Source organism: Alosa alosa, chromosome 10, assembly GCF_017589495.1.
Source record: "Alosa alosa isolate M-15738 ecotype Scorff River chromosome 10, AALO_Geno_1.1, whole genome shotgun sequence".
Taxonomy (NCBI): Eukaryota; Metazoa; Chordata; class Actinopteri; order Clupeiformes; family Clupeidae; genus Alosa; species Alosa alosa.
In genome coordinates this window covers 232,019-256,848 of record NC_063198.1, presented here as the reverse complement: position 1 = coordinate 256,848, position 24,830 = coordinate 232,019, and the positions used below count along the sequence as shown (strand labels likewise).

At 38.5% G+C, this 24,830-nt stretch overlaps 1 protein-coding gene across 1 annotated transcript in view; it reads left to right on the top strand.

The window, feature by feature from the left end:
* The window catches only part of usp48 (ubiquitin specific peptidase 48), a gene marked incomplete in the record, with an annotated part of 222,083 nt that overhangs the window by 84,478 nt on the left and 112,775 nt on the right, over positions 1-24,830 (top strand).

Here is a 24,830-nt window from a genome sequence, read left to right as displayed (position 1 = left end):
TCAAAACAGCTGGTAGGCCTACTGTTAGAACTATGTCATTTTAAATGATAATTCCGGTATTTAGCACTTTGAGTCCCTTTTCTGTTTTGTTTTGGAGGAACTAGAGTGGTGGACACAGAAATGTTGACAATGGGTCCGGTCTCGACTTTTTGACTCGTTTAGAATCACCTTTGACTGCTTCAGAGTGGCTGGCTACGGGCATGCACATGTCCTTAAAACAACCCTTAACGTTCATTAGTGGTGTTTGTTGATGATTAAAAACAAATATATTAGCGCAATGTATGATTTCAATCCGTGTTATTTGCTATAGTGGAACTATTTTTTCAGATACCTCACAACCGCGTATAAACTTCCGCTAGATGTTTGAGTTTGAAGCATTAGCACACTCCCGACCACTTGATGGCGACAACTACTTTGCCGTACAAGGAAGATGTACAGAACTCTGTGTCTAGCGCATAGACCAGGGGTGGGCAAACTTTTTGGCTCAAGGGCCACATTGGGTTTTGAAAATTGGCCGGCGGGCCGCAACCCCCACCAAAACACACACAGAAAAAGTTATAGCCTACCATTTAAATGATTACAATGACAGTCTAACAAATTTATAAATGGTGCACTGTCACTTTAAGAACAATTCGCGTTTAGTTCTCAATCATCTGCTGGCTCCGCTATGGCTAGTGCTGTGCCTATGGCTGTGCCCACACAGTTTATAAATAGTCAGTAGTGGAAACTACTATTGTTTTCATAATTTTCTTTTAAAGGAAAATTCTGGTATTTAGCACTTTGAGTCCCGTTTCTGGTTTGTTTTGGATGAACTAGAGTGGTGGACACCGACATTTTGACGATTGGTCCTGTCTCGACTTTTCGGACTCGTTTTGAATCGCCTTTAGCACTTTCTCGAAATTATGTTTTGACATTGACATTTTAAACGTTCTCTAAGAAGAGTGAAAAGCAGTTTGCAGCAAAGCTAACCAACGTCGTCTCTATCACAGTAAAAAAATAGCGAGCAGCCTGATGACCTAATTCAATGTTCGGCGGGCTGGATTAAAGTGCTTGGCGGGCCGGATCCGGCAACGGGCCGCAGTTTTCCCACCCCTGGCATAGACAGTTGTTCTGCTCATTCTAGCCTTCTGAGAGACGGACAACCGAGCGAAAAGACTACAACCAAATAGATAGAGATAGATAGATAGATACTTTATTGATCCCCAGGGGAAATTCAAGCAATGTAAGGAAATTCAAATGTAAACAGCCCCCCTTTCCATTTCCGGTAGCGCAGTAATATCAACGAGCAATGAGTCTTCCAACAAATCAATGGATTTCACGAAATGGCAAATAAAACACGAAAGAAACTGTATTTCGCTACGCTACTAGTATTGGAACATCAACGGACATCACTGACCACTCGAACTCACTAACCAACCGTAGGGCCTAGGAGGACCAAATATTTTTTGTATGTTGGTCTTAAAGTGGAAATGAAGCAATGAGAACTGTGACAATGTTTTGGTTTCTTTTTCATTTTTGGAGATACATGGATTTTCATTAAGTTAATGAAAGATTTAACTTCAATAACGTGTTTGGATGTTCTCGCACAACTTGTGGATTACCGCGACCTGAAAATGCAGTTGCAAGTAAATAAATACACAGATGTGCCACTAGTGTAGTAACCTGCTATGCTAGTTACAGTATGTGCTTGTTATGTTATGCTATGCTAGTGCTGTATCACAGCTTCTACCATGATACATTGCAGAACAACTGAGTATGGGTGTAAAAATTAGTGTAGTCTCAGGTGATCAGTGTAGTCCCCTAGCCTACTCCCTCCGCACAACCTATCAAGAGTGTGTTAGTTGGTTAACTGTTGTTTATTGGCCGTTCCAGTGTTTCGGCTCGGATGTCCCTCAGCGACCACATTGCGACCTCCAACGTCTCGCTCTAATGACAGCATTTGGCACGTCGGATTGGACGTGATACATCTGTTATTATAGAAGAGATGTCCCAGGTTCATTTCCTGCCAGCAGACACTCTCCATATGTGCCATGTCAGTGGACATAGGGACACAAACCCTTCATAAGCACCATCGATTGTTTTCTGTGCGCTCAGATACACCTCTCTCTCGATCATCTATTTCTCCTCCATAGTCAGGCTCTGTGGGGGGCACTAAAACTCCCACTGCTCCTACTGGCTCAAAAGCATAGGCAATTGGATGCCTGCCCTCATTGGTGGGTCTATCCCATTCATTCATATCCATTTTGTTGAGGCAGTAAGCTAACTGTGAGGCTAAGACAGCCGCTATGTAAACAGCATAGAATGTTGTACCAACCATTCTCGTGATGTCATCATGTTCTGAAAACAAAGAATGCGGCACACAGCTGAAATTAATGCAACTTGTTTGTGCTTTATTCTGAATAAGGGGTCATATTTCTGACTTTATTTGTATTTATGGTATATTTAAATATTTAACTAGTTCTATAGACATCTGTTTTATTTGACTGCTTCATTTCCACTTTACAGGGTTTCCACGGATCCTTAAAAAGTCTTAAATCAACTTTTGCTTTTTAAGGCCTAAAAAGTCTTAAATTGTCTGGAATGATTGGACTTTTCGAAAAGGAGGTATTAAATTTGTGTATGGGACCGCCAGCGAGTGCAAGAGAGCGAGTGAAATGTCTCCATCCGGTTTCTTGTGGACAGTAGGTAGCCTATGCGAGTGGTAGAGTGAGCGGGAGAAAGAGCTGGTAAGCCAGTTAGCAATAGGGTGGCTATACGTTCGGATTTAGGCCGGACAGTTAAAAAGCCCCACAGCGTAGCCTCAAGCCGGACGCTCATTTATCCTCCTTTTTGGAGTTGCGCTGGGCTTCTAGAATCTTTGCTCGGACACAGCATCGTTTCACAAACTATGGATGCGAAGACTGCTGGTCAAATTATGTGCGGTGCTTCTGTCACTCGTCTGATAATTTGCTGCGCAATTTATGAAGGGACCACCGACCGAGAGAAAAAGAAAACAAATGTTTCAGGAGGAAATGCACATTAAGTTGATCTGTTTGCATCTCTCCAGTACTGCGTAAAAGTTGTGAAATATAACCGCATATTTTTTTTTTATGTCGGCGACTGGCTGCATAAAAAAAACGCATCTGTAAGTGCGTTCATAATATGCGCATGCTTGAGAAGAAACCAGCAGTTTTTTCAGCAGGAACATGCGAGGAGGGGGTTTCATTTTTCCCATACATTTCTTTAAAACAAGTCAATGGTTTTACAATGTTTCAGTCAAGCTTTGGTTGGTTTAAATACAACTGGTATGCAAAATGTAAAGTAATGGGTAACACTTTATATTAAGACACACAATTTCACCAACTTAATTAGCTGCTTACTAACATGTATATTAGTAGCATACTAGGCATTTGTTAGTCATTATAAGTCACTAAGTAATACCTTATTCAGCAAGACCTTATTCTACCCTTACTAGACCCTTTAATTAAGAATTTGCCCTATGTAAGCTCCTAATTACCCCTTATTACAGTGCATGAAAATGCACTGTACTGTTCTTCCTAGGCTTCTTATTACAGTGCATGAAATACTGTACTGTTCTTCCTAGGCTTCTTATTACAGTGCATGAAAATGCACTGTGCTGTTCTTCCTAGGCTTCTTATTACAGTGCATGAAAATGCACTGTACTGTTCTTCCTAGGCTTCTTCTTATTACAGTGCATGAAAATGCACTGTACTGTTATTCCAAGGCTTTTTACAGTGCATGAAAATGCACTGTACTGTTCTTCTAGGCTTCTTCTTATTCTTCTTCTTCTACTTGGCGTTTAATGCAGCTTCAACCGTTTAACGTAGAAACTTCATTCAAACTATGTTACGTGGTCTTACTTAGGACATGGGTGCTATGTATTTTTCAGCTTTGTAACTTTTATACTTTTTAAACTATTAATTAAAAACTGTTCAAAATTTCCCCATAGACTTAACATGGGCTGATGACATCACAATAGAGCCGTTAAGCAATTAGAATCCTATGGCAGGTGTTCGGGCCACCTGTCCCAACTGCCATTCTCAGGCTTTAAGCATACAAACTGGCCCTATTAAGACTACACATCCTGTTCAACTGCTTCCTCTGCCAAAACTGTTTCAAAATAAAAGTCCTCACTACAATATTTCACTGTTAAACAATTTAACCCTTTTAAACTACTGAACTTTTTAACTGTTCAGCCATTGTAACTGTTACTTGTCATCAACTATGACTCCTACCCGCTGTAGCTAGTTAGCTAAGTAACATGGTTAGCATAGTTAGCATGCTAGCATAGTTAGCATGCTAGTTAGCATAACTACTAAAAACGATTAGCTATGTTTTAGCTAAGTAACTTGGTTAGCATAGTTAGCATGCTAAGCATGTAAGATGCTGAGTTAAGATTTTAAGAAAACTGCTTTAAAACGATTAGCTATGTTAGCTAAGTAACGTGGTTAGCATAGTTAGCATGTTAGCATGCTAGTTACCATTTTTAGCAAAACTGCTAAAAATGATTAGCTAAGTTAGCTAAGTAACGTGGTTAGCATAGTTAGCATGTTAGCATGCTATTTAGCAAAACTGCAAAAAATGATTAGCTAAGTTAGCTGAGTAACTGTCAGTTATCGTCAACTATCTACCTAAATAATTTAACCATTTAAACTATCCACTTATTTAACTGTTCAGTCATTCCAACTATATTAAACCTCATCTACCTAGCAAACCAATATAGTTTGTTTTTACTCTGTATGATATTTTACATCATATTTTTGCATTTTTCATGCACTGTATTTCCTTCAGGAAATGCTTTTCTAGTTCTTCTTCTTATTCTTCTTCTTCTAACGCAGTTAATGCAGCTTAAAACCGTTTAACGTGAAACTTCATTCAAACTATGTTACGTAGGTCTTACTTAGGACATGTAGGCTTTGTATTTTTTCAACTTTGTAACTTTTATACTTTTTAAACTATTAATTAAAAACTAGTCAAAATTTCCCCATAGACTTAACATGGGCTGATGACATCACAATAGAGCCGTTAAGCAATTAGAATCCTATGGCAGGTGTTCGGGCCACCTGGACCAACTGCCAGTCTCAGGCTTTAAGCATACAAACTGGCCCTATTAAGACTACACATCCTGTTCAACTGCTTCCTCTGCCAAAACTGTTTCAAAATAAAAGTCCTCACTACAATATTTCACTGTTAAACAATTTAACCCTTTAAACTACTGAACTTTTTTAACTGTTCAGCCATTGTAACTGTTACTTGTCATCAACTATGACTCCTACCCACTGTAGCTAGTTAGCTAAGTCACATGGTTAGCATAGTTAGTTGGCATGTTAGCATCTTTAATTAAGCATTTTTAAGAAAACTGCTTAAAATGATTAGCTAAAGTTAAGATAGTTAGCATGCTAAGATGTTAAGCGTAAGTTAGCATTTTAACAAAACTGCTAAAAATGATTAGCTAAGTTAGCTAAGTAACATGGTTAGCATAGTTGGCATGCTAGTTAGAATTTTAGGAAAACTGCTAAAAATAATTAGCTAAGTTAACTAAGTCCACATGGTTAAGATACTTAGCATTTTAACATTGTTAGCATGCTGATTAGCATAGTAACTTGGTTAACATTATTATCTTTGTTAATATAGTTAGCATAACTCTTAGCAAAACATTAGAGCCATTCAAGTGTCAGTTATCGTCAACTATCTACCTAAATAATTTAACCATTTAAACTATCCACTTATTTAACCGTTCAATCATTCCAACTATATTAAACCTTATCTACCAAGTAAATTATTTACCTATATAAACTATCCACCTATTTAACTGTTGAGTCATTCCAACTATATTAAACCTCATCTACCTAGCAACCAATATAGTTTGTTTTTACTCTGTATGATATTTGACATCATATTTTTGCATTTTCATGCACTGTATTTCCTTCAGGAAATGCTTTTCTAGTTCTTATTATTTTTCTTCTTCTAACGCACTTAATGCAGCTTCAACCGTTTAACGAAAACTTCATTCAAACTATGTTACATAGGTCTTACTTAGGACATGTGTGCTATGTATTTTTCTAGCTTTGTAACTTTTATACTTTTTAAACTATTAATTAAAAACTACTCAAAAATTTTCCCCATTGACTTAACATTATGATTATGACATCTGTCTGGCCGTTAAGCAATTAGAATCCTATGGCAGGTGTTCGGGCCACCTGGACCAACTGCCAGTCTCAGGCTTTAAGCATACAAACTGGCCCTATTAAGACTACACATCCTGTTCAACTGCTTCCTCTGCCAAAAACTGTTTCAAAATAAAAGTCCTCACTATAATATTTTTACTGTTAAACAATTTAACCCTTTAAACTACTGAACTTTTCACTGTTCAGCCATTGTAACTGTTACTTGTCATCAACTATGACTCCTACCCTCTGTAGCTAGTTAGCTAAGTCACATGGTTAACATGGTTAGCATGCTAGCATGTTAAAGATGCTAGTTAGCATTTTAGCAAAACTACTTAAAATGATTAGCTAAAGTTAGCTAAGTCACATGGTTTTTACATAGTTTAGCATGTTAGACGCTCTTGGATAGCATGGTTAGCATAACACCTAAAAATGATTAACTAAGTTAACTAAGTAACATGGTTAGCATCTTTAGCATGTTAAGACATCAGTTAGCATTTTTAGCAAAGTGCTAAAAATGATTAGCTAAAGTTAGCTAAGTCACATGGTTAGCATACTTAACATTTTAACATTGTTAAGATGCTAGTTAAGCGTAGTAACTTGTTAAAGATTATTATCTTTGTTAACATAGTTAGCATAACTGCTAAAGCAAACAATAGGAGCCATTCCAAGTGTCAGTTATCAAACTATCTACCTAAATAATTTAACCATTTAAACTATCCACTTTATTTAACTGTTCAGTCATTCCAACTATATTAAACCTCATCTACCTAGCAACCAATATAGTTTTGTTTTTACTCTGTATGATATTTTACATCATATTTTTTATTTTCATGCACTGTATTTCCTTCAGGAAATGCTTTTCTAGTTCTTATTCTTCTTTTTCTTCTAACGCCAAGCTTAATGCAGCTTCAACCGCTTAACGAAACTTCATTCAAACTATGTTAATGTTAAACATGGGTGCTAATTTTCAAAACTTTTATACCATTGAACTTAACATTAACTGATTATAGACATCACAATGAATGCCAATAGAGCCGCAAGCAATTAGAATCCTATGGCAGGTGTTCGGGCCACCTGTCCCAACTGCCAGTCTCAGGCTTTAAGCATACAAACTGGCCCTATTAAGACTACACATCCTGTTCAACTGCTTCCTCTGCCAAAAACTGTTTCAAAATAAAAGTCCTCACTACAATATTTCACTGTTAAACAATTTAACCCTTTAAACTACTGAACTTTTTAACTGTTCAGCCATTGTAACTGTTACTTGTCATCAACTATGACTCCTACCCACTGTAGCTAGTTAGCTAAGTCACATGGTTAAGATAGTTAAGATGCAAGATAGTTAACATGATAGTTAGCATTTTTAAGAAAACTGCTAAAATGATTAGCTTTTTAGCTAAGTCCACTTGTTAGATAGTTAAGATGCTAGCATGTTAACATGCTTGTTAGCATTTTAAGAAAACTACTTATAATGATTAGCTAAGTTATCTAAGTAACGGGTTAAGATAGATAAGTTAAAGCATGTTAAGATCTTGGATTACCATTTTTAAAGAAACTACTAAAAATGATTAGCTAAGTAACATGGTTATAAGTTAACGCTGTTAAGATCTTAGTATGTTAGCATACGCTTTGTTAACAAAATCTTTGTTAAAATGATTAACTAGCAAACATTAGAGCCATTCCAACTGTCAGTTATCGCCAACTATCTACCTAAATAATTTAACCATTTAAACTATCCACCTATTTAACTGTTCAGTCATTCCAACTATATTAAACCTCATCTACCTAGCAACCAATATAGTTTGTTTTTTACTCTGTATGATATTTTACATCATATTTTTGCATTTTCATGCACTGTATTTCCTTCAGGAAATGCTTTTCTAGTTCTTCTTCTTATTCTTCTTCTTCTAACGCAGTTAATGCAGCTTAAACCGCTTTAACATTAGAAACTTCATTCAAACTATGTTAATGTAGGTCTTACTTAGGACATGTAGGCTTTGTATTTTTCAACTTTGTAACTTTTATACTTTTTAAACTATTAATTAAAAAACTAGTCAAAATTTCCCCATAGACTTAACATGGGATTATGACATCACAATAGAGCAAGCAAATTAGAATCCTATGGCAGGTGTTCGGGCCACCTGGACCAACTGCCAGTCTCAGGCTTTAAGCATACAAACTGGCCCTATTAAGACTACACATCCTGTTCAACTGCTTCCTCTGCCAAAAACTGTTTCAAAATAAAAGTCCTCACTACAATATTTCACTGTTAAACAATTTAACCCTTTAAACTACTGAACTTTTTACTGTTCAGCCATTGTAACTGTTACTTGTCATCAACTATGACTCCTACCCACTGTAGCTAGTTAGCTAAGTCACATGGTTAAGATAGTTAGCATGCAAGCATGTTAAGATGCTAATTAGCATTTTAACAAACTGCTTAAAATGATTAGCTAAAGTTAAGATATGTTAGCATGCTAGCATGTTAGCATGTAAGTTAAGATTTTTAACAAAACTGCTAAAAATGATTAGCTAAGTTAAGTAAGTAACATGGTTAAGATAGTTGATGCTAGTTAGAATTTTTAGGAAAACTGCTAAAAAATAATTAGCTAAGTTAGCTAAGTCACATGGTTAAGATACTTAAGATTTTAACATTGTTAGCATGCTAGTTAGCATAGTAACTTGGTTAACATTATTATCTTTGTTAATATAGTTAGCATAACTGCTAGCAAACATTAGAGCCATTCCAAGTGTCAGTTATCGTCAACTATCTACCTAAATAATTTAACCATTTAAACTATCCACTTATTTAACCGTTCAATCATTCCAACTATATTAAACCTTATCTACCAAGTAAATTATTTACCTATATAAACTATCCACCTATTTAACTGTTGAGTCATTCCAACTATATTAAACCTCATCTACCTAGCAAACCAATATAGTTTGTTTTACTCTGTATGATATTTGACATCATATTTTTTGGCATTTTCATGCACTGTATTTCCTTCAGGAAATGCTTTTCTAGTTCTTATTATTTTTCTTCTTCTAACGCACTTAATGCAGCTTCAACCGTTTAACGTAGAAACTTCATTCAAACTATGTTACATAGGTCTTACTTAGGACATGTGTGCTATGTATTTTTCAGCTTTGTAACTTTTATACTTTTTAAACTATTAATTAAAAACTACTCAAAATTTTCCCCATTGACTTAACATTATGATTATGACATCACAATACGGCCGTTAAGCAATTAGAATCCTATGGCAGGTGTTCGGGCCACCTGGACCAACTGCCAGTCTCAGGCTTTAAGCATACAAACTGGCCCTATTAAGACTACACATCCTGTTCAACTGCTTCCTCTGCCAAAAACTGTTTCAAAATAAAAGTCCTCACTATAATATTTTACTGTTAAACAATTTAACCCTTTAAACTACTGAACTTTTTCACTGTTCAGCCATTGTAACTGTTACTTGTCATCAACTATGACTCCTACCCTCTGTAGCTAGTTAGCTAAGTCACATGGTTAACATAGTTAGCATGCTAGCATGTTAGCATGCTAGTTAGCATTTTTAGCAAAACTACTTAAAATGATTAGCTAAGTTAGCTAAGTCACATGGTTTACATAGTTAGCATGTTAGCATGCTAGTTAGCATAGTTAGCATAACACCTAAAAATGATTAACTAAGTTAACTAAGTAACATGGTTAGCATGCTAGCATGTTAGCACACTAGTTAGCATTTTTAGCAAAAGTGCTAAAAATGATTAGCTAAGTTAGCTAAGTCACATGGTTAGCATACTTAACATTTTAACATTGTTAGCATGCTAGTTAGCATAGTAACTTGGTTAGCATTATTATCTTTGTTAACATAGTTAGCATAACTGCTAGCAAACAATAGAGCCATTCCAAGTGTCAGTTATCGTCAACTATCTACCTAAATAATTTAACCATTTAAACTATCCACTTATTTAACTGTTCAGTCATTCCAACTATATTAAACCTCATCTACCTAGCAACCAATATAGTTTTGTTTTTACTCTGTATGATATTTTACATCATATTTTTTATTTTCATGCACTGTATTTCCTTCAGGAAATGCTTTTCTAGTTCTTATTCTTCTTTTTCTTCTAACGCACTTAATGCAGCTTCAACCGTTTAACGTAGAAACTTCATTCAAACTATGTTAAAAACTAATCAAAATTTCCCCATTGACTTAACATTATGATTATGACATCACAATAATGCCGTTAAGCAATTAGAATCCTATGGCAGGTGTTCGGGCCACCTGGATCAACTGCCAGTCTCAGGCTTTAAGCATACAAACTGGCCCTATTAAGACTACACATCCTGTTCAACTGCTTCCTCTGCCAAAAACTGTTTCAAAATAAAAGTCCTCACTACAATATTTCACTGTTAAACAATTTAACCCTTTAAACTACTGAACTTTTTAACTGTTCAGCCATTGTAACTGTTACTTGTCATCAACTATGACTCCTACCCACTGTAGCTAGTTAGCTAAGTCACATGGTTAAGATAGTTAAGATAGCAAAGATGTTAACATGATAGTTAGCATTTTTTTAGCAAAACTGCTAAAAAATGATTAGCTAAGTTAGCTAAGTCACATGGTTAAGATAGTTAGCATGCTAGCATGTTAACACGCTTGTTAGCATTTTAAGAAAACTACTTATAATGATTAGCTAAGTTATCTAAGTAACGTGGTTAAAGATAGTTAGTTTGCTAGCTAAGCATGTTAAAGCATCTTAGTTAGCATTTTAAAGAAAACTACTAAAACCGATTAGCTAAGTAACATGGTTAGCATAGTTAACATGTTAGCATGCTAGTTAGCATAGTAACTTTGTTAACATTATTATCTTTGTTAACATAGTTAGCATAACTGCTAGCAAACATTAGAGCCATTCCAACTGTCAGTTATCGTCAACTATCTACCTAAATAATTTAACCATTTAAACTATCCACCTATTTAACTGTTCAGTCATTTCAACTATATTAAACCTCATCTACTTAGCAACCAATATAGTTTGTTTTTACTCTGTATGATATTTTACATCATATTTTTGCATTTTCATGCACTGTGTTTCCTTCAGGAAATGCTTTTCTAGTTCTTCTTCTTCTAACGCACTTAATGCAGCTTCAACCGTTTAACGTAGAAACTTCATTCAAACTATGTTACGTAGGTCTTACTTAGGACATGGGTGCTATGTATTTTTCAGCTTTGTAACTTTTATACTTTTTAAACTATTAATTAAAAACTAATGAAAATTTCCCCATTGACTTAACATTATGATTATGACATCACAATACAAGCAATTCGAATCCTATGGCAGGTGTTCGGGCCACCTGGATCAACTGCCAGTCTCAGGCTTTAAGCATACAAACTGGCCCTATTAAGACTACACATCCTGTTCAACTAGTTCCTCTGCCAAAAACTGTTTCAAAATAAAAGTCCTCACTACAATATTTCACTGTTAAACAATTTAACCCTTTAAACTACTGAACTTTTTAACTGTTCAGCCATTGTAACTGTTACTTGTCATCAACTATGACTCCTACCCACTGTAGCTAATTAGCATAGTTAGCATGTTAGCATTGATAATATTGTTAGCATTTTTAACAAAACTGCTAAAAATGATTAGCTAAGTTAGCTAAGTAACATGGTTAGCATAGTTAGCATGTTAGCATGCTAGTTAGCATTTTTAGTAAAACTGCTAAAAATGATTAGCTAAGTTAGCTAAGTAACATGGTTAACATAGTTAGCATGTTAGTTAGCATAGTTAGCATAACTGCTAAAAATGATTAGCTAGGTTAGCTAACATAGTTAACATGCCTACTAAAAATGATTTGCGTAATTAGCTAAGTCGCATGGTAAGCATACTTAACATGTTAGCATGCTAGTTAGCATAGTTAGCATACCTACTAAAAATGATTAGCTAGGTTAGCTAAGTCACATGGTTAACATAGTTAACATGTTAACATTGCTAACATGCTAGTTAGCATAACTATTAAAAATGAAAACATTAGCCAAAATAACTAAGTTAAGTAACTTGGTTAACATTATTATCTTTGATAACATAGTTAGCATAACTGCTAGCAAACATTAGAGCCATTCCAACTGTCAGTTATCATCAATTATCTACCTAAATAATTTAACCATTTAAATTATCCACCTTATCCACCTTAGTTATTCACCCCTAATAATACTTATCAAAGATGGTCTATTCAAATGGAACTAGACACTAAACCACAAGTGCTAATAGTGTACAAATAACTCATAATTAAGTCTTTGTAATGCAGAATATGTTCCCTATAATAAAGTTGGGCCTAAAATCGATTTTTGTATTTGTGCTAACTTGGCTGTCTGCTTGTTGTGTAGCCTACTGTGCACTGTAATACACTTAAAAAGTGTGACTAGGAGGCAACTTTAGTTTAGGGAACACATGGGGGTTAATAAGTGCCAAATTAATTGTGAAATAAATGTGAACCAAGACCCAACTTTAGAATAGGGAACATATTCTGCATTACAAAGACTTAATTATGTAAGTCAAGTCTAGTCACAGGCTATGTCAAGTCAAGTCCTGTAGTAGGTCAAGTCCAGTCCAAGTCAAGTCACCTTATTATTGTCATTTTACTTGCAGAATCTGACCTTAATAAAGTGAAAAGACAAGATATAAGTAACTGTCAGTCAATGACCATAATTTGGATTTTCATTGTAAATACTCATGTTCAGTAAAATACATCATGGAATCAAACACAATTGTAATAACTTCATAAAATTATTTATTTATCACTTCTGCCAACAGTGTTTGGAATGTTTTACATTTTCAACATTGAGTCCATAAAACAAATAACAGCTTATCCAAAAGACTCCTCCCTGAACACCTCACTCTCTCTCTCTCTCTCTCTCTCACAAACACAGTTTATGTACAACATTAAACTTAGTTACATTTCTCCTCTCTCTCTTACACACACTCAGTCTCACACACACTCTGTTTCTCTCTCTCGCGCGCTCTTTCTCTCTCACACACACACACTCTCTCTCTCTCTCTCTCTCTCTCTCTCAATTCTCAATTCAAGTGAGCTTTTTTAGCATGACAAGTATTTTTGCATTGCCAAAGAAGAACATTTAGACATCTCTCACACTCACTCTCTCACACACACTCACAAACACACACACACTCTCTCACACACACACACACACTCTCTCACACACACACACACTCTCTCTCTCACACACTTACTCACTCTCTCTCACACACTCACTCTCTCACACACACACACACAGACATGAAGTGTTAGAAATGTCCATTCTCAATGATTGAAAGAGGCATGCTACATCCTATCACCAGGTCTCTTAGAATGCCATTTGTTATGTCCTTCTTGTGTAGGGATCGACCGATATGGATTTTTTAAATTATTTTATATTCAAACTGAAACCATGATGTGAATAACACTCATTCAAGTCATCGTGTCTCAAGTCAAGTCAAGTCCCGAGTCTTTAACTTCCAAGTCCGAATCAAGTCCCAAGTATTTTATTTTTTGTCAAGTCAAGTCACAAGTCATAAAAATAGCGACTCGAGTCCAAGTCACAAGTCCCCATGTCTGCATTGCATTATCTGCATTGCTAACTACATTTTCATGTACCACATCAACAGTTTTGTTCAGTGAATCTTTTGTAAATTGCTCCTCAATTACCGTCGTGCCCTTGTTGGCTGCCTTTGTTATCTCCCGGCTCACCTCAGCTTGCAGCCATTCATTCCTTCGTCTGCATGTTCTTTTAAAATCTTTTTCTCTTGTTGTCGGAGGTAGCCTCCTAATCATTTGCTCTGCTGCCTGTTTGCTCTGGCTTGTGTTAATTAAATAACGTTCAAAATGCTCTCTGTAAAATTGCAGCCTCTTGTGCATGACTGAGCTGGGCGACTAAGTTGTCCATACTATGTTGTGAAGTGCTGGGAGGGAGAAGAAGAGGAAAAGCAATTTAATTTATTAATATGCACAACAAGTTTCATGTTGTAATCTAGACCTGACATCAAAGTAAATATCTGTTTTATGTAGATTTCTACACCTGCAGCATTATCCATTAGGCTACTAACAAATAATTTTACCATTAGGCTACAAATAAATAGCCTACTATTAGGCTAGTAACAAATAATTTTACCATTAGGCTACTAAAAAATTATATCTGGGATGAGCCTATTTGCTATGGTAACCTAGCAACCTGTGTGTGTGCACGCGTGCCGTGCGTGAGGGAAGATGAGGGTGCATGCATGTGTGTACAGTGGGCAGTGCTTCGACTTGGCCTGCTTCACTCGCGGTTCGCGCGTGGGATCACGCGGTATCACGCAACTTTAATTTGTATTTTCCCAGTGTGACGCTGCAACAACCCAAACAACCGGTAGATGGCTCAAGTGAGCAGGGTGTCTCGTAAAAAGAAATGGAGCCTGGAAAACCTCACAGCCTACACCTACACAGACTTCACTACAAACTTTAGCAGACTGGTTTAGAAATAATTTAATAGCCAGAAATATGCCTGCCCTGCCCTAATAAAGAAATATTTTGTTAACTGTGAGTGAATCCCGTTTGCAGCCGTAGAAGAAGCGCAGGACAAATTAAACATTCTGGTTTTCTCCGAGTGCAACGATGATAGACATCATTTGGACAAAATATAGAGCATATTAACCTCCGTTGCTCAACCAAATGCCTTCCTGTTACGTCCTGTTATCACAGAGTTACAGGCGATAAACGATTTTTGATGGTCACAAGTTTACTTCATTAGCGGTTTATTTTTTTGATTATTAAAGAGTGTTTTTCATTTAAAGGTTTGACTTCGTGCTTATTCAGTAGAGCATTTAGTGCTCTTCCCAATCCCAGACGTTCACATTGCATGTTTGTTTGTAATAGATGCAACCGCGAGATAGGCTACGCTTGTCATGGGCGCCGATACCGTGGATGCTCCGTCTCTCGGGCACCCACTGAAAACATCGAGCACCCACGTGTGCCAGCTTACAGTCCCGGCTAAATTTACATTAATTTAAAATCAAACATCGCAGTTTATGTTAAATTCAGCATCTCTCATAATATACCCTACTTCATATACTAACCACCAATGAGAGCCGTCTCGTTATGAAAATTCCTGACACTTCCCACCTGAAGAATTAACGCAAGGCTTTGTCGGTCTTCAGCCCGAATGTTTAAAATGTATATAGCCCTGAATATCATTTTAAAAGTAGTCTGACAAAGCTTATTGTTTTGTGACACAGCTAAACACTGGTACCTCATAGAACGTCTATAACATAGCCTAGGTGGTCGCAACTCACAAAAGTAAGCAGATAGAAAGAACTCACGCAGATCTAGCCTACAACACGCAGACAGCTTTATCGCGGGGAGAGAGATACATGCACTGTGCTTTATGATTGTTGCCTTCTGATGGTATCTTGCTAATTCACTGAACTGCATTAGGTGACACATGGTATTGCCTTTATCTTATAACTCCTTGTCTGAGCGACTACCAGGCCTATGGTTTTAAAAGTCAGATGTTCCCTGACAAAGACATTCAAAAATTAAGAATGTTTATTGACTTGAAAAATACACTAATTTTGCAAACTCCTTCATTCAACCCTTGAAGACATCAGCGTCTGGTGCGCTATGTAGATCAAGCTGCATACCATTTAATTTCTCAGAATTTAGGTCTACTAGGCCTACAATAACGTCTTCACCAAATACATCTTTTATTTTTAGTTGATCAACCACAAAGAGTAGCATAGGCCTACTGTGCACAGTGCACTGACGACTGTAGCAGCCCAACGTAACCAGTTGTTGTAGATGAGAGGCAACCCCTTGTTTCAGATAGCCTGGACAACATGTTACCTGGGTGTTGCCTACATTATTAATTAATTGTAGCCTACAATAGTTAATTGATTCAAGAACATATTAGTTGGCTCAAAGAGTAGGGAATCAGGATGGAGAGAGTCAATGTGCGGTGTTGCTTTTGCAGGATCGAATCCAGTTTAATGCTAGTTTTCAAAACATATATTTTTTACATGTCTTTTGTCCGAGTGGCTGTAATGTAGCCGAGCGCTCATGGCGTATGAAAAGTGACTTCAAACTAGAGTGCAGATCGGGCCGCAAATTTCTGTCCGAACCCGGCCCGCGTCCGACAGGCATTTTCATTTTTATGTCCGAACCCGACCCGAACCCGACAGGCATTTTCATTTTTATGTCCGAACCCGACCCGAGCCCTACGCAGATGATGCCTCAGTTATTCCCATGCTAGTGATTAAAAGTTCACGTTTGTGGATAGCCTGTCTTTTTAGCCCATTAAACGGAACGCACAACAAATTGTCTACAGAATCAGATGAGCGTGCACGCACGCAGGTCACACACAGCGCACATTAACACAAGAGGCCCAAGCAAGCATAGCCTAAATATAATTCTTGTCTTACCATTGACGAAAAGTCTGAAAAATGAACTGCAACAGTCGTTGAAACTACAGTGCCTCTGTCACTGATCCATATGCAGCATCGACATTAATTGGGGCAACTCGAGGAAATCCTCATCCAGTTGAACGAGACGACCTTATAGCCTACTGGTAGCCTATGTCTTTACCACAGTATGCAACGCAAATAATCTTAAAATCTCCTGATAGGCTAACAACTTTTTTAACGCCACCCAAGACTGTGCTTATGTGCATATGTGCAATGTGCATAACCTTTGTTTATGTAGTCGGAGACGTGACATAATCGATGTGCATTTCAGGCGGCATGCCTGAAATGCGTTGTCAATGATAAACAAATCTTGCACACAGGAAGAAAGCTATTCTTTTTAGGTCTTTTTTACATTTTACTTTATTCTCAAAAAACAAACGTTTGCATCATTTTAAGCAGACCTGTTGGTTACCCAACATAATAAGAAATTTAAATGTAAAGCTTCCAATGCATATCGCCCCATGTGTCCGAACCCGAACCAAACCCGACTACAATTTCTAAATATTTGTCCGAACCCGACCCGACCCATCGGGTAGCCACACTCTACTTCAAACCGCCTAAAACAACTTGTTTGTGAATGTCTGACAACTGCTGCAGCGCATGCACACGCAAGGGAAACCAGTAGGTGGAGAAACCAGAAGGCACACAACACCAGAACGATTTTAAGGCTATTTCAAGATAGGCTACTCAATGGTGCTATTTCACACGATTATAGCGACCCCCACTCACCGGGTTAGTGGAAGGTGTTAATAGATGATTGGCGAGCCTACAGTGGACTAGAGCTGTCAAAATTGCTCAAAAATGACGTTCGAATATCCCCTAAAAATAAACACATGTATTCAAATATATTGTAATATCTAGGCTATATTATTTTATATTATGTCAGTGATCGATCATGTCATCTATTTTAACTTTTGTATGGTTATTGCTTGACAGGAGGGATCCCAAGCAGCTTTCTGCCATGAGGCATTTCCTAATTCACCTGACACTGATATTCAAAATGTTGAAACTATTTCGCATAGCCTATAAGCAGTTTAATTAAATGTAATGTTAGTTGTAAACAACGGGCTTCTTGGTGAGGCTTGGCCTCACAGATCGCCGTGCCTTAAATGGCAATACAAATCTTCACGATAGGCCTATTAACTGACCGCCCGATTCACGCTGGCTGGGGGCAGGGGCCATCAGACATTGTTCCCAAGGGTCTATGAATTGTTAACCCGCCCTGCCCCCTTGAGCGCAACTTTCCACCTCTGAGATAGCTGAAAAGAAGTCTAGAGGACTCCTAACTCACTAGACCTACTTTACTGTAGGCTGCGCAAACCACAAGCCTGCATTCCAAGCAGGCCTTCTGTTGAAGAATTTTATATAAATCCTGCGCTAACAGTAATCCTCCTACCCCCGCTACCACAGCTGTGGATAGTGTGGCATGCTCACGCTTTATGTCTCCTTCTTGCAAACTAGGCCTATAGCCCAACCATTTACGTCTTCAAAAAATAACAACTTGCCAGATATGCCTTCATAAATTTTGGCTTCATTCAGCATTTCTTCCACTGGAAATGACTCTTCTACATTTGCTGCCTGCTGCATCCTTTCTGTTTGTACTGTTTAGAAAATGTTTGACGTCTTGAGTTAATGCATTAAACATTGTTTGCTGGTAACCAGCCACAAATAGCCTACAGATTCTTGCGTGCGTTCTCTCCAAAACGTGCCCGTTCTATAGGCTATCCAAGTGCATAATTCTGCGGCATAAAGCAGATGTATTTGTGTATTGTACAGAAAAATAAAAATAACCTCTCAAGCAGTCAATTGACTACATTGCAGTCAATAAGTAGTGCAAATTATGAAACTAAAACGTGGGTCATAGTTGTCTAAGCCTCTGCTGTGAGGCCAAACCCATGAACAAAGACGCATTGATATCTGCAATAGTTTTTTTTTTTTTGGCGAAACAAGCTCACAGCCGAACAAGTCATACTGAAGGGAGAGGCAACTGGTGATCTACCCACGGGCCAGTGGATATACAAGTTTTCTCCTGTGCCTACGATATTTAATCCAGTGTTTTGTAAGTTTGCAAAATGCTATTCGTTTTAACAAATTTTTATGATGGTATGAAGTACTTTTTGTATAGGGTACTATCTTAATTGCTTTATACTCAATACTTGACCAATGGCTATTGCATCTGTCTATTGAAAGTGAGAATGTGGCATGTGATATACTGTGTAGGCTTCATAAAATAAAATAAACAGATTGCTAATGGCCTACAAGCTGATCTGGGGGCGCCCACATACAACTTCGGCGGTTAGCTTTTTACTAACAGGATGCATCGTTCAACTAACCAACATGTAAGTTACGACTGTTTCCCAAAACTGTCGTGCCCACACATAGTACTGTAAGTTTGGACCATGATAGTTTCCAAACTTCAGTAGTCTGGACTAAGGTGGTTAATGACGTTTAGTAGCATGTGAACGGGCACCTGCACATACTTCTGTGGCGATTATGCGTTAAGGCCGGTAGATGACAGCCGCCGCACAGCAGTTACCAGTCCCCGTCCAAGAGTTCGAATCTGGGTTAAGACGTTGACAACAATATTGAGTTTATCTTTTGTGCAGATCATATTATCAAAATCAGAATCAGCCTTCTTGGCTTGGTTTTGCGTAAACTAACAAGGACCCCCATGAAAATCAAAAGGCTACATATTCTCAGCTGACTCAAAGAAAGTGCGCACCACCTTATTATTATCTGTAAGTGTGTGACTTTTACTTACGTGCACATGGCTGCAAATTGACTTTTAATTTATGTATTTTCTGCCTTGGGCATTTTAAAATATGGATGTATGGTGGTTAGAAGTGTAAATATCAATTAGAAACCTAAATATATTTATAATTATTAATTTGAAACAAATAACTGGCGTCAGTGACGTCTTTGACATGAAGATCCCTGGAACTATGCTTCTAGCATTCTACCACAGGTCGAGAGGTGTAGTTGTAACTACACAACTTTACGATAGTGGTTGCGAACGTTCGTTGCTACTATGGTTTTGGGAAACACTAACGTAGTGTAACGATTAATTGGACTATGTAAGTTCCAAGTATGAATGTAATTCTGCGGCATAAAGCAGATGTATTTGTTTATTGGACAGAAAAATAAAAATGACATGTCAAGCAGTCAATTGACTACATTGCAGTCAAGAAGTGGGTCATAGTTGTCTAAGCCTCTATTGCGTAGCCTGTTAAAAACGTCGCCAGGTAGTATTAAATCGGCAACAACATTGTTTTCTGCAGAAGCCTACCCAAGGCTAAAGATTAATTCTGAACAGTTATTTCTCTACTGGCTCAATTATCACACCACTGTTTTGATTTTATGAATTCGTTAACCCCAACACTGACAATAATGTAGACAGCAAATTTCGATTTCGATTTTAGTTACCACCGTGTAGTCAAGCCTTAAGCCATACCCAAGTAGCCTAAATCGAGGTAATGTTTAATTATGCATGATTTATTTTGTTATTGAATTTGTAGGCTGGGATTACTCTCGGCAACAATTATGTTTAATGGTAGGTCCTGCTTTTTCAGAAGGGACCGCAGGCAGAGCGATGTACAGTGGCTGAAAGTGGTACTAAAGCTTCATGCAGCTTCACGCTGCGTAATGCGCGAATGAAGTGGTCATTTGAAAGCGATGCCCACTATGTGAAGAAGGGGTTCTTTTTTTTAGGCATAGCCTACTCTCTTGCAATTGAACGTGAATAAGTTTACTACTTAAAAACATTAAAGCTAAACATCATATCACGACATCGCTGCAAATACAGTATGGGATTAAAATCAGCGAACATCAATGTATAGGCTACGTAGATATATAGATAGATAGATACTTGGACCTGGAGACACTCCCCTTCATGCTGTCACCATATTACCACATTGAAATATCCAATACCCAAAATTCTCTTAACCAGCCCAGGCATGGTCAAGGTTGGCTAGGTTGGTCCGTCCCGTTGATGTGGACTGAACCATAGCCATAAAAACCCTGGCCAACCAACCATCAACCTAGGCACAGCCGATCACAAACACAAAACAAATTAGCCAGTTAGCTTAGGCCCCATCACAAACACAAAACAAATTAGCCAGTTAGCTTACGCCCCATGCTGCCACCATATTACCACAACAAACATTCAAATACCCTTAACCAACCTAGGCATGGTCTAAGTTGGCTAGGTTGGTCCGTCCCGTTGATGCGGACTGAACCATAAACCATAAAAAACCTTAGCCAAGTACCATCAACCTAGGCACAGTCCATCACAAACACAAAACAAATGAGTAAGTTAGCTTACCTTAGCTTGCGCCCCAGGAAGGGTAACTTCTCCTTACCCACAACCATTCGCTTGCCCGCTCTGCTGCTAAAGACATGTTACTAACCACCTGCCTTAGACTTCGACCACAAATGCCCAATTCAGACAGCAAGCCAATAGCAGATCTGGCCACAAACCCACGGCACCGATTTCAGTAGGCCTTAATGGGCACTCCAACCCTCGCTTGGCTGCCTCCTCTGCTATTTCAGTGTATTTAGCTCTTTCAGCTCATTGGCCACTTCCACTCTGTCTTCCCAAGGAACAGTGAGTTCAATGAAGTAAACTATCTTCTCTGAATCCGACCATAGAATTACGCCGGGTCGTAGTTTAGTACTCACTATATGTGGAGGTACCGCCATCTGCTGGCCAAGATCAACCTTCATTTCCCAGCCGCCCCATTTTTCAACTGGCGGTTTTACACCTGGCCTTCAAGGAACAAGGTTTATCCCCTGACGCACAAAGTTAATTTGCCTTACCCTTTACTAGCTACTAATGAATTGACTTCTCTCCTTTTATCCTCTATTGCCGCTGCCACACATTTCAATACGTGGTTAAGACGCCACGTATACCGCCCCTGAGTGAGACTTACCTTGCACCCTGATAGGATATGGTGGAGACTGCCCACACACAAGCAAAGTATGCATTTATCATCCTCACCAAACCATTGACTTAAATTCTTGGGAGATGGGCGCACATCATATGTAGCACCTAACATAAATCTGATCTTACCAGCTTCCATGCCCCATAGATCTTTCCATTTAATCAGTCTTTTTTCCACCGCTTCCCAGTTCACCCACTGCTCTTGTTTTGTCTGCGACACTGCCTTAGCACATCTTACAGCCTCCTCCTGTCTATGCATTTCCTCCACTACCATTTTCCTCTTTTCTCCTGCAGAAGCCTTACTCCACAAGGGTTTACTTACGTCCACCCCTAGACCCCCCCGCCCGTGCTGCACATGGCCCATTATATCCCTATGCTTCAATGCTGATTGAGCTTGCTTAACTGCCTGCTCTGGGTTCCACTTCCTCCCTGCATTAACTGTGGGTGCAACTTTCCTCACCACTGGGTCCTTGGACTGAGTAAGAGTCATTTCCAATCTAGCCTTAGCAGACTTAAATACCTCTGTCAGACTAGATATTGGCAACTCTACAATGCCCTTCCCATACAAGGCTACACTGCCTTATGAAGTTCCTCTACCTTTGACAGAGGAACTTCATAAACTGTCAATGGCCTCATTAGCCGAGGCAATAAACCAAACTGCAAACACCACAGCCCTGACTTGTCAATTTTTGCAATACCTTGCCTAGTGACCTGTCTCAAGTCTTCAACCTGTGATTTATCACCAAGGCTTGCATCATACCACCTTACCAGACTCTTCACTGGTTTCTCCAGAACTGTGGGAATCACCTCTTTATTTATAGCAAACTTCTTATCTATTACCTTCCCTTTAACAATTAAGAGACTCCTAGACTTACTTGGCTTCACCTTCATTCTGACCCATTGCAGATTACTATTTAACTTATCCAGCAAACTGTTGGTGCATGGAACGGTTGACGTCAAGGTTGTCATGTCGTCCATGAAAGCCCTAAACGGGGGGAGGCGTGGCCCTCCCTGCAACCTCTCCCCACCCACTACCCATTTTGAGGCCCTAATGATGACCTCCATTGCCATTGTAAAAGCAAGTGGGGAGATGGTACATCCCGCCATGATTCCTATCTCAAGTTGTTGCCACCCTGTGGTGTAATCAGCTGTAGTAAAACATAATTGAATATCCAGAAAGTATGCTTTTACTAGGCCTTTAATGCTACATGGGATTCTGAAATGATCAAAGGCCTCCCACAACAGACTATGCGGCACAGACCCAAAAGCATTAGCCAAATCCAAGAACACAACGTGCAGGTCTCTCTTCTCACGCTTTGCTAATTGAATTTGGTGCCAAATCATGCTGGTATGCTCTAAGCACCCGGAGAAGCCAGGAATTCCAGCTTTTTGCACCGTGGTATCAATTAGTTTATTCCTTTCAAGGTAATTTGTCAGTCTCCGTGCCACCACACTGAAGAAAACCTTCCCTTCAACATTCAGTAGACTAATTGGCCTAAATTGATTAACTCATTGAGTGGCAAAAACGTAATATTACGTTTTTCCTTCCCATGAGTTGAGTGCCAAAAACATAAAATTACGTTTTTAGCTTTTTTTTTTAAAATTACGAAACTAGACACTCTAACACACCTTATATGTGATTTTGGGAACTCTGTGATGAATGGAAATAAAATATATGACGATCGAAAACTCATGAAAGCGCACAATCTGGACATTTTATCATAACTTCGGTTGCGGCTTTGGGTCGAATCAGTGATGCGTGCGCCAGGTCAAAACCAGGCCATTTTAGGTGGGTCTATCACTAGGTGGCAGTCTCGCCAGGTCTCGCTGATCACTTCCCGGAAAGTTTACACAAGTAAGTAACAGGCAACACTTCATATTTCATGAAAGACGTTATATCTCCATTTCTAGAAAAAAAAACAGCGATTTTGATGAAAACTAGCCACTGTTTAGCTTGGGGATTTCTCAGGAACAGAGGCGTGTAGAAATACATGGTTTGCAACCACCCGAGAGCTTAAAGTCTCACCTTTAATCGAGCCATTGTATGTGTTCATAGCTACAACACAGAATATGCTGTGGCTGTACAATGTGGCTGACATTTTATCATAACTCGGTTGCCGCTTTGGGTCGAATCAGTGATGCGTGCACGTCAGGTCAAAACCAGGCCATTTTCGTGGGTCTATCACTAGGTGGCAGTCTCGCCAGGTCTCGCTGATCACTTCCCGGAAAGTTTACACAAGTAAGTAACAGGCAACACTTCATATTTCATGAAAGACGTTATATCTCCATTTCTAGAAAAAACAGCGATTTTGATGAAAAACTAGCCACTGTTTAGCTTGGGATTTCTCAGGAACAGAGGCGTGTAGAAATACATGGTTTGCAACCACCGAGAGCTTAAAGTCTCACCTTTTAATCGAGCCATTGTATGTGTTCATAGCTACAACACAGAATATGCTGTGGCTGTACAATGTGGCTGACATTTTATCATAACTTCGGTTGCGCTTTGGGTCGAATCAGTGATCGTGCGTCAGGTCAAAACCAGGCCATTTTAGGTGGGTCTATCACTAGGTGGCAGTCTAAGCCAGGTCTCGCTGATCACTTCGGAAAAGTTTACACAAGTAAGTAACAGGCAACACTTCATATTTCATGAAAGAGCGTTATATCTCCATTTCTAGAAAAAAACAGCGATTTTGATGAAAACTAGCCACTGTTTAGCTTGGGATTTCTCAGGAACAGAGGCGTGTAGAAATACATGGTTTGCAACCACCGAGAGCTTAAAGTCTCACCTTTTAATCGAGCCATTGTATGTGTTCATAGCTATAACACAGAATATGCTGTGGCTGTACAAAAATCATCAACAATGGTCTAGATTGCTGGCACTGTAGGACAAAGCTCCCGAAAACAGCTTGGCATTCAATGAGTTAATCTCCACTGCATCCTTTTCTTTGGTAATAAATATTCCCCCAGCCCTCCGCCAAGCCTTGGGAATACTCTGCTTTTTCCAAACTATCTTCAATAATTGCCATAGAAATCTTACTAATACTTCCTAATATTTTCAGCTCTTCTTAGCACTGCCAACCGCTCCCTCACATCTGCCTGTAGACAATCAATACCTTCCTTCTCATCATCTGTAGCTTTTCTCCACTGCTTCTTAAGCTGCCTCCTCTCGTTGATAAGTTTATCTATCTCCTGCTGGCGCCTAAATTTGACTACCTCATGTT